Source organism: Macaca fascicularis, chromosome 3, assembly GCF_037993035.2.
Source record: "Macaca fascicularis isolate 582-1 chromosome 3, T2T-MFA8v1.1".
Taxonomy (NCBI): Eukaryota; Metazoa; Chordata; class Mammalia; order Primates; family Cercopithecidae; genus Macaca; species Macaca fascicularis.
In genome coordinates, this window is record NC_088377.1 from 193,169,516 (window position 1) to 193,180,227 (window position 10,712).

A 10,712-nucleotide genomic window follows, 5' to 3' on the forward strand; every position below is an offset into this window, starting at 1 on the left:
GCGGTAAGACTTCAGCCTGGCACTACCCCGGCTCCAGGGACGGCCAGACTGGGAGCCAGGGTACAATACTCAGAGATGGGAGGAACAGCAAAGCCTGGGTTCCTGTTGTCCTTAAGACCGGTCCCTCCTCTGCTTCTCCCTGTGAGTCAAGAACATTCCCGTATATTCCTTAAGACAGCATGAGATTCCTGTCTCCTGCAATGCAAGAGTCCTAACGAATAAACTTCTCACCTTTAGTTAACTTAATCACGTTGTCATTTTTGTCCATTTGTAGGTTATTCTTTCTAGAACAAGTGGAGGAGGTAAAGAAGCGTGGCAGGGAGGAGAGAAGCAAAGAAGGAAAGACACATTGTGTCAGCAGAGTTGTAACGAACATGAGTGCCTGTTATTGAGCTGCCACAGCCTCTCCTCTGCCCCACAGCCCCCACAGACTTCACTGAGGTCAGGTAGCCCTGCCCTCCTGACGGGCGATCCCCCCGGGCAGCATCAGGATGGGAGCAGTGTCGAACAGAGAACGACTTTGGTTTATCACAAAGCCTCCATGCTAGGTGTCTGTGGGGATGGCAAACTTGGTGGTTCATAAAACCCCGAGTCTTTGGGTGGGTGGCCTTCTGACTCCAATTGGTGCTTGTGGGATGCCAGGGTCATTTCCGGGCTCAAGTAAAGCAGAGGCATTGGATCTTCTTGTTACTCTGGGGATTTAGATGAATAACTGGTGGAACCTGAGTGCATTAATCTTCCTCTATCGGAAAAGAACTTTTCCCTTTGTAGTTGAAGAGAGCCTGACTAAAGCTTACTAATGACTGGGATTAGCAATGTCCATTAGTAATTTTTCAAGTTACTTGAGCAAGAAAAAAAATAGTGACTGCAGAAGCCAAGACTCAGAACCATCAGCTGATGTTAGTCACTTACTTTGACAGGCATAATTCAGATTCAATTTATTTATGGTTAAATTCCCACAGCACTGTAACCAGATAACTCTGGGCTGAGGGTATGGGCTGAGGAGTAAGGAAAAAAAAAACCTACTTTCCTTTTGGTGTGCTCTTACCTCTTCCTCATTGTTTTGACCCTGGTATCTCTTTCCATTTTAAAAGTCAGGTTCACAAAATGGGCCGGGTGCAGTGGCTCACGACTGTAATTCCAGCACTTTGGGAGGATGAGACGGGCAGATCACTTGAGGTCAGGAGTTCGAGATCAGCCTGGCCAACATGGGGGAAAGCCCATCTCTACTAAAAATACAATAATTAGCCGGGTGTGGTGGCGAGTGCCTGTGATCCCAGCTACTCAGGAGGGTGAGGGAGGAGAATCGCTTGAACCCGAGGGGCAGAAGCTTCAGTGAGCTGAGATGGCATTGCTGTACTCCAGCCTGGGGGACAGAGCAAGACTCCGTCTTAAAAACAAACAGACAAAACAGATTAGCAGAATGGTTGATCCTAGGACTACATGAAATTGCAAAGTATCCTATCTTGTGTTCACTTCTACCATTTTACTTTTATTGAGAGTGAGGGGGAGAATGTCACAGAATACAAACACCAGCATTATAATCTTCCATTGGGAAGATCCATGTGTACTCGAACGATTTTCCCAATGTTCAAAATATTTTAGAACTTCTTTTTTTTTTTTTTTTTTTTGAGATGGAGTCTCGCTCTGTCGCCCAGGCTAGAGTGCAGTGGCGCGATCTCGGCTCACTGCAAGTTCTGCCTCCTGGATTCACGCCATTCTCCTGCCTCAGCCTCCCGAGTAGCTGGGACTACAGGTGCCCACCACCATGCCCAGCTAATTTTTTGTATTTTTAGTAGAGACGGGGTTTCACCATGTTAGCCGGGATGGTCTCAACCTCCTGACCTCGTGATCTGCCCGCCTTGGCTTCCCAAAGTGCTGGGATTACAGGTGTGAGCCACCGCGCCTGGCCTAGAACTTCTTTTAAAAAAAATGTAGCACCAGTTTGTAAAATGAATAATAGCAAATATGTCCATTTCAATAAACTTGTGGTGGAATATTTGCAAAGAAGTTTAGCAAAATCACCAGTATAGAAGAGGCACGTAAATAATCCTGTTGAAATTCCTGCAGCAGGTCAAAGTGAACTCCTTTATTCCAGTCTCTGTCCCCGTCTCTCTGGTTGTGGATTTTACTCTGACTGACCCTTATCAGTGAAAAACCGGATCTGCTTCAGACTGAAATCCTAGCATCACAGGGATTGCTCCGTTCAGCTCTCTCTTAATACAAACAAACAGCTTGCCTCCCTGTTTTCTACTCTATTTGCACAGTCACGAGGCCATGCCAAGATGGGATTAGATGTGCAAGAGATTTAATGGAAGTAATGCCTGTGAAGGGTAAAGGGAGAAAGAGCAGGAGTACATTCAGACCTCTGGGGAGCCGGACACCTGGGAAGGCGTAGGAATGAAGGATTGGGTAGGAAGGGACTCTGGCCTGCAGCTCAGTTCTGAGCAAGTCTTGGCCAGACCAGGGGGGTCACCAAGCACACTCTTCAGTTAGAGGATGCTGGGAAAGGGAGGAGTGGGCCGGCTCTGGGCTGCCCCCCTGCCCTGTCCTCGCCTGGGGACAGCTGGGGAGAGTGTGAAGGACCCAAGGGAGGTTCTGGGCCATCAGTCAAGGATGCCAGATCCCCGGGTGCCTGCATTGTGATTCTCCCCTGGGCTAGCCGTGACCCCCACGCTACATCACCCCCCACCTCTACCCCACCAACGCGGCGGCAGGTTCTCAGGGAGGAGACCCTGGTGGCCACCGCCATGGCTGTGGTGGCATCTTCGAGATGACCACCCAGAACTCTGCATGCCTCACATCCTCCTCCAACCTCATTCCCCGATGCTCCTCAGCAGTACTTCCCCCGAAGGTCAGGCAGGCTGGCCTCTCTGGCCTCTATTGATGTATAGGTTAAATTGTGTTCCCTAAAAAAGCATGTGGAAGCCCTACCCCCAGTACCTGTGAATGCGACCTTATTTAGAATAAGGTCTTGGAGATGTGATCATGTAAGAGGAGGTCACACTTAATGAGGGTGAACTCGAATCCAATAGTCCTTAGAAGAAGGAAAAACAGACACAGACAGAAATCCACGGGGAGAAGCTTGTGTGATGACAGAGGTGGAGATTGAAGTGATGCTCTGTAAGCCAAGGGACGCCAGGGGCTGCCTGCAGCACTAGGAGCTGGAGGAGGTGGAGAGAACCCTCCCATGGAGCCTTCGGAGGGAGTGCGGCCCAGCCCACACATTGACTGCAGACTTCGGCCTCCAGAACTATGAGAAAAAGTTCTGTTGTTTTAAGCCACCTGGTTTGTAGTGCTTTGTTACCCAGGCCTTTCTTAGCTGCCCTCTCTGCCTTTGTCTGGGCCCCCTCCTGCCTGGAACACCCTCTTTTCTCTCCCGCATCACCCTGGCATCTGTCTCCTTCCAGCCCCACCTGGAAGCCCCCACAAGGGCTCAAGCCCTCCCTGATCCCCTGCCGTCTCTGCTCCTCCGTCCTCCCCATTCCTCTGCCCTCCTGGCTCCTCTGCTCTCCCCGCTCCTCTGCCCTCCCTGCTCCTCCATCATCCCTATTCCTCTGCCCTCCCCACTCCTCTCTCCTCCCCGCTCCTCTCTCCTCACCACTCCTCTGCCCTCCCTGCTCCTCCATCCTCCCCACTCATTCTCCCTCCTGCTCCTCTGTCCTCCCCACTCCTCCGTCCTCCTGCTCCTTTGTCTTCCCCACTCCTCCACCCTCTCTGATCCTCCGCCCTCCCCGCTCCTCTGCCCTCCCCACTCCTCTGCCCTCCCCGCTCCTTTGCCTTGCTGTGTGCCCAACACTTTCATGGGCTGTGCCACACCCTTCAGGTTACGCTTAATTATACACTGCCTTGCCCCATTTATTTTCCTCTCTCGCCTTGCTCTGTAAGAGGCTTTTAGGCAACGACTCCTCCTATTCTTTGCCGAGAGGTTTGTTTCTGTTATAACTTTTCAAGACTGACTCGATTGTTTATTTTTGGAGCCAACTAGTCTCAGACCTCAGACCTCAGCACACACAACAGGCCTCAACATGTTTGGAGGGCCTGCCGGAGAAGCGCCCAGGCCTCAGGGGGGCAGGTCCTACAGAAACCCAGCTATCTGAGAGCAGCCTCTGTCCATGTTCTGACACAGGTCAGACCACACCTGTGCAACACTCACTCCCGGTCCCAGAGGACATTTGGTCTTTTAGGACTGACTACCTCATTTGACCAGTCATGGTCTCAAGCAGACTAAAGCAAAAGCTATGAGTGGTGGGATCTGGGCAGAGCCCCAGAGTTAAACCCCCTAAAGCGTCAAACTCCAGAAAAAGAATTCCAGATCTTGCCACATTACAGTTATGCACAGAAAGGGGACATGAGGACCCATTCCAAATGTGAATCAGAGGTAATTTGCATTCAGCATTTCAGCAACTACATTTAGTCCCCGTAAGCTCAATTAAGGCAGACAGCAGCTCATCTCCAATCACGGCCAGTGCATCACCAGGCTCTCATGACACACCGTGTAAGCTGGCAGAACGGCTTTAGAGGGAGCTGTGGGATGTGATGAGCCTGCCCGGGCCCAGCTGTGCTCTCCCGGCGCCACGTGTCTGTGTGCCCGGCCTCTGGGAGGGCTCCGGAGGGCTCCTTCTGACCTGTGACTTAGAAACTGAGGGTGCAGCATCACTCTCCTTGCTACAGGATCCCAGAGGAGCCTTGGGGACCCTCTGCTGTCATCCCCACCCCCACCCCCCAACCCTCACTTTTCATTGAGGAAGATACTGAGTCCAGAGATGAAGAATGACTCATTCAAGGTCAGAGGGCCACAGAGAGCCACGCCGAGCCACTACTCACAACACAGCCGGCTTCTGCTAGACAGACACTCTGCATGAAGCCTCTCCCCGAAGCCAGGCGGGTTCTGGGCTCCAGTCACCCACCAGCCCCAGCAAGACTGTGCGCCTGCCTTGGCTTCCTCAACCACACAGTCAGCACCCAGGGCACACAGTCCTTTATTTATTAATTTTTTTATCTTTTTTTTTGAGACGGAGTTTTGCTCTGTCACCCAGGATGGAGTGCAGTGGCACAATCTTGGCTCACTGCAACCTCTGCCTCCTGGGTTCAAGTGATTCTCCTGCCTCAGCCTCCCAAGTAGCTGGGATTACAGGTGTGCATCACCACACCCAGCTAATTTTTGTATTTTCAGTAGAAATGGGGTTTCTCACCATGTTGGTCAGGCCGGTCTCAAACTCCTGACCTTGTGATCCACCCACCTCAGCCTCCCAAAGTGCCGGGATTACAGGCATGAGCCACTGTGCCCAGCTTCAGTCCTTTATTTTAAGCCTTGAAGGAGGAGGCCCATGAGGCAGCATCCTTATGATCACTGTCATATCCCACAAATCACAGGAGCCCTCAGAAGGAAGGAACCAAGTTCCTTCATGAGGATATCAGCTTGGCTTTGTCATGCCTGCTGGGACGGGCATTTCAGAGCGCCGCAGGGCAGGAGGAAAGTCCGGCCGGGGCAGAGGGAGGTGAGGGGGGAGCAGTGAGGAGGCTCAGCCCCAGGTGTCTGGGTCCCATGTGATCCTTATGGTCACAGAAGCTACAGCAGATGTCACGACTCCAGTCAGGGGGCCCCAAGGCAGCTTCTCCCTGGATGGTTCCTTTGCCTCCTTATGCAGCAAAGGGGTCCTTGGGACTCCTTAGGAAGGGACAGTCCCCAACTTCAGGCACACCCACCACTGAGTTTGCTGGGGGGGCCCTGAAGGCAGGCCTCTGTGTTCCTCCCGTCTGTTGGTAATGGGGTGCTGGGGTGCCCCTTTTCCAGGAGGCTGCTCATTACTAGCCCAGAGGTAGGAAGGGCCCGCACCCCTCTTTACTTCCCCATGAGTGGGCTTCAGCGGCAGAGTGAAGACACCCAGACGCTCAGGGGCTGTTCCCAGGGCCACCTGGAAGGAGTGTCTTAGTGTGTCTGTGTTGCTATAAAAGAACACCTGAGGCTGAGTGACTTAGAGAGAAAAGAGGCTTATGTGGCTCACGGTTCCACAGGCTGTACCCAAAGCATGGAGCCAGCATCGGCTTCTGGTGAGGCCTCAGGCTGCTTGCTCTCATGGAGAAAGGCGAAAGGAGGCTAGTGTGTGCAGAGCTCACAGGGCGACAGTGAGAGCGAGGGAGTGGGGAGGTGGGGCTGGAGAGGGAGCGAGGGAGCCGGGAGGTGGTGCGGGCTCCTTTTCACAGTCAGTTCTCACGGGAGCTAAGAGTGAGCATACACTCACTCCCTTGCAAAGGGCACTGAGCCACCCAGGAGGGATCCGCCCCCACCGTCCAGACACCTCCCACCAGACTCCACCTCCAACCCTGGGGATCACATTCCAACAGGAGATTTGGAGGGGACAAATATCCAAACAGTGTCACCGCCTCCCACCCGGATGAAGCTGTGCCCTAGACGGTACCTGAAACCTGCCATATTCTAAAACACAGAAAAACAAATCATGGTTGATCTAGACAAAGATACTGCAGATGTAGCGTGCTGTCTTCAGGCGGATCAATGCACGCCCTCCACCTCAGCAAGTCCGATGTGCACGCACAGGGCGTCTCTCCTGCCGCCTCCAGCTCGGTTGTCTAATCGTGTTTCTCACCCTTGTTTGAATGACTCTATTATATCTGTGCCTTGCATTGTATGTGATCTCACATATTTTTCTTCTAAGTAGGAGAGATACAAATCATACATTTTATTTATAACTGTGCAGTTAAGATCAGAATCAGACAGTTCAAAATGGCCGAGGATTCTAGAGAAAAAACATTGCTGGTGAAGCAGGCTGATGTGTTCACCTTGCTTTTGCCCTCGTCTGGGTTTTGATAGTCTCATCACTCACACAAAGACAGATGCTCATTATGTAGTTCATTATTCAGCCGAGAGGCGTTTATCGACTGTAATCTCCATGTGGCCCGCACATAAGTGGCATGTTTTTTTGGAGGACACAAATAGAAAATACTGGTCCCAAATGCTCACAGAGGGGAGAACACGGCTCCTTTCCGTCAAACACAAACACTCCGGCCCTAACTCATTAGTCCTTATAGCTGTAATCCCAGCACTTTGAGAGGCCAAAGCAGGCAGATCTCTTGAGCCCAGGAATTTGAGACCAGCCTGGAGAACATAGTGAGACCCTGTCTCTGAAAAAATAGTAACAACAAAAAATCCACCTCTGATCTTTAATGCATTTTTGGTGGCAGGTGTTGTCACTACTTCACAGACGAAGAAATGGAGACTCAGGGAGATGAAACAGTGTGCTAGAGATCCCACAGCAGTAAAAGGCAGCGCCGAGACCTCAGCGCTCTGTGGACCCCAAAGCAGCTGCCCAGGAGGGGAGCCGCAGGGGAGCCAGGCAGAGTCGTCCCACTTTAGATGACTAATCCCAAGCCTAAGTGGCCCCTAGGTTGCCCAGGACACAGTAGACTCCCCAGGACCCGCTCTCCCAGATGGCCATCTTGCTGCCTGAAAAAGGAATCCTGATCCAGACCGCGAGAAAGGGATCCTGGGTCTTGGGCAGGAAATAATTCAAGGTGAAAATTCAGAGTGCGGTGAGAAGAGATAATTTATTGAAAGCTGCTCAGATACAGAGTAAGGGGTCCTCAGAAAGCACAAGGAGGAATGTGCCATCTTGGTTTAAAACTCTTCTTACACAGGGGTCTTATCTATGAAAAAGCTAAGTTATGTCCATGTGCGGGTGGGCGGACAGCGTGAAAAAGTTTATTACTTTGTTGATTTAGATAAAGTTATCCTTGGCATTTTAGCGCATAAGTCCATCAAAGCATGACTATAACTACCTCAAAAACACATATTGTTGGTCTGGGCGTGGTGGCTTATGCCCAGCACTTTGGGAGGGCGAGGCAGGCAGATCACTTGAGGCCAAGAGTTCGAGACCAGCCTGGCCAACATGGCGAAATCTCATCTCTACTAAAAATACAAAAATTAGCCAGGTGTGATGGCGGGCACCTGCAATCCCAGGTACTCAGGAGGCTGAGGCATGAGAATCGCTTGAACCCGGGAGGCGGAGCTTGCAGTGAGCTGAGATTGTACAACTGCACTCTAGCCTGGGCGACAGAGCGAGACTCCATCTCAGGGAAAAAAAAAAAAAGCATGTATTGTTATGTTTTATCTGTGCATCTGGGCATTTTGTTGTGACAGGAGTCTGTCCTTGCAGGCATTATTAAGCTGCTTCCTTAACCATAAACACTTCACAACCACGGGTCATGACTGACAAGGAATATGCCTTACCAGTTTTAAGATGCAGTTGATTTGTGGAGTGATGTCATCCTGGCTCTCTGATGCTCCTGTTTCCCCAACAACCTCCAACTCCTCCCTCCCCTCACTGCCAGCTGGTAACCTTTGGTCCTATGTCTCTGACAAAAGGGACAACCAGAAGGGACCGTTCTCCAGGCCCCATGGCACATGTCCCCTGCCAAGCAGCAACACGTACAGGCTCTGCTTCTCTCCCACTGACAGAGGCAAACCATCCAAGCTCCCTTGAAAGACCCCCTTTTCTTTTCACTGGACGCCACCCCCTCTCCCCCATTCATGAAATTGTTCCTGTGCTTGCCTGCTCCACTCATCCTTTTTTCCCCTAAGACACTGGTTCTTCATCTTGGCTACATGTCACAGCCATGGCAGGTTGTGTCAGGGGAGCTTTTAACAATACAGATGGAGGACCTGTCTACAAAGATGCTTACTTCATTAGCCTGGAGTTCACCCAGGCTTTGGGAGACTTCAGACTTCCCAGGTGGTTCTGGTGGGCAGCCCCAGGCGGGAGGACCCCTCCTAGATCCTTCTCAGCAGCCGTGATGCCCTACATGCTTTCCTCTCTCACCCCCCAAAATTCCGTCCTGGCCCCCATCCCCCTCCAGGTACTGCCCCCTTTCTCTGTTCCCTTTACAACAACACTCTTACAAAGTGCTCTCTAGCCTTACAGTCTCTTGGGGGTTTTTTTCCTGATTTTTTTTTAATGGAGTCTTACTCTGTCACCCAGGTAGTAGTGCAGTGGCACAATCTCAGCTCACTACAACCTCCACTGCCTGGGTTCAAGTGATTCTCCTGCCTCAGCCTCCAGAGTAGCTGGGATTACAGGTGCCCACCACCATGCCTGGCTAATTTTTTTGTATTTTTAGGAGAGACAGGGTTTCATCATGTTGGCCAGTCTGCCAGGCTGGTCTCGAACTAATGGCCTCAAGTGAGCTGCCTGCTGTGGCCTCTCTGGGATTACAGGCGTGAGCCACCACGCCCAGCCTCCTGATTTTTCTCTAGCCCTCCTCCAATAGGACTTTCTTATCAATGCTCCATTGGAAGGCTCTGATTATCTTATCACTAAATCTGCTGGCTGGTCCTTGACCCTCATCCTACACGCCTCCCAGCACCTCCCAGCAGTGCCAGTGGTGTAGTCTCTCCCTCTTCCCTGAAGCCCTTTCTGCCCTCACTTCCTGACGCCGCGCTGTGCTTTTCCTTCTCCATCCCTGGCTCGCCTGCTTGTTCCTCCTGACAGACCAGTGATGGTGGCTCCAGGGTCCATCCTGGGACCTCTTGTCACTCGCTTGGTGCACTCATCCCATCTTGTGGTTTCATAGATCACCTTGTCAGTGATGACTCCCAAGAGGTCCATGGACTAGATCCCTCCATGAACTCCAGACCCGAATCTCCAAATACCTCCTTGACCTCTCCCCTTGGGTGACTCATAAATCCAGACTGGAAGCCGGGTCTCCCACCACACCCCCAGCTGGTCCTACCCTCCACTTCCCCTCTCTCATGACCTTGCCAGCCTTTCGGGGACTCAGGCTGTGGCGGAGTTGCCCCGGTACATTCTTTCCTCATACCCACTTCATTCCTTCTTCATGCCCACTTCCAATCCATCACCAAACAGGTGGTCCTACCATCAAAGCACAGCCAGAGGCCACTTGTCACCACCCCATCTGTGCCAGCCTGGTCCAAACTGGATCATCTGTCAGGTGGCAACAGGTTTCTACTTCCACCCCCACCCCTGCTGTGATCTATTCTCAAAGCAACAGAGTGATCTTCTGTCAGAAACCCTCTGAAGGCTTCTTGCTCACGTAAAAGCCGGTGTCCCCGCAATGCCCCACAAGGCCTTAAGGATCTGCCCTCCTCTCCTCTCTGAGCTTGTCTCCCCCAAATCAGCCCCTCCTTCCCTCCACTCCAGAAGCTGTCACTCCAACATGCCAGGCTCCGTCCTACCTCGGGGACTTTGCGCTGGATGGCCTCTCTGCCTGGAACGTCCTTTTTTCTAGACACTCAGATGACTCACCTTCTCCTTCCCTGCAGTTCTCCACTCACAGGTCTCTTCTCTGTGAACCCTTCCTGGACCCCTCTTTAAAATGGAAATCCCAGTGCTCCCTGTGGCCGCACATACACTACAATTGGAACAATACGGAGAAGATGAGCACAGCCTCTGTGCAAGGATGACACACGGATTCGTGGTGTTCAAAAAATAGATGCGTAAATAATGGAAACCCCCTTTCCTGACACTCCCTACCTAGCCTTTGCTTATTTTTCTCCTTGGCATGTGTCACCTTCTAACGCACTACCTACCTTACCTATATACCATGTCTACCGTCTGCTCCATACAAGGTTTTAAGCCCCATGAGGACAGAGACGTTTGTCTGTTTTGTTCAGGCTCCAGAACCCAGTACAGTTGCCTGGCACTTAGTGGGTGGTCAATCGATGTTGAGTGAGTGAA

The 10,712-nt window shown here is 51.7% G+C and overlaps 1 non-coding gene across 1 annotated transcript; it reads left to right on the forward strand.

The window, feature by feature from the left end:
* The first annotated feature begins 10,362 nt into the window (after positions 1-10,362).
* Positions 10,363-10,469, forward strand: LOC123572585 (U6 spliceosomal RNA). Its single transcript, XR_006697153.1, has one exon. It is a non-coding gene; the product is annotated as a U6 spliceosomal RNA (small nuclear RNA).
* The last annotated feature ends 243 nt before the right edge of the window (positions 10,470-10,712 follow it).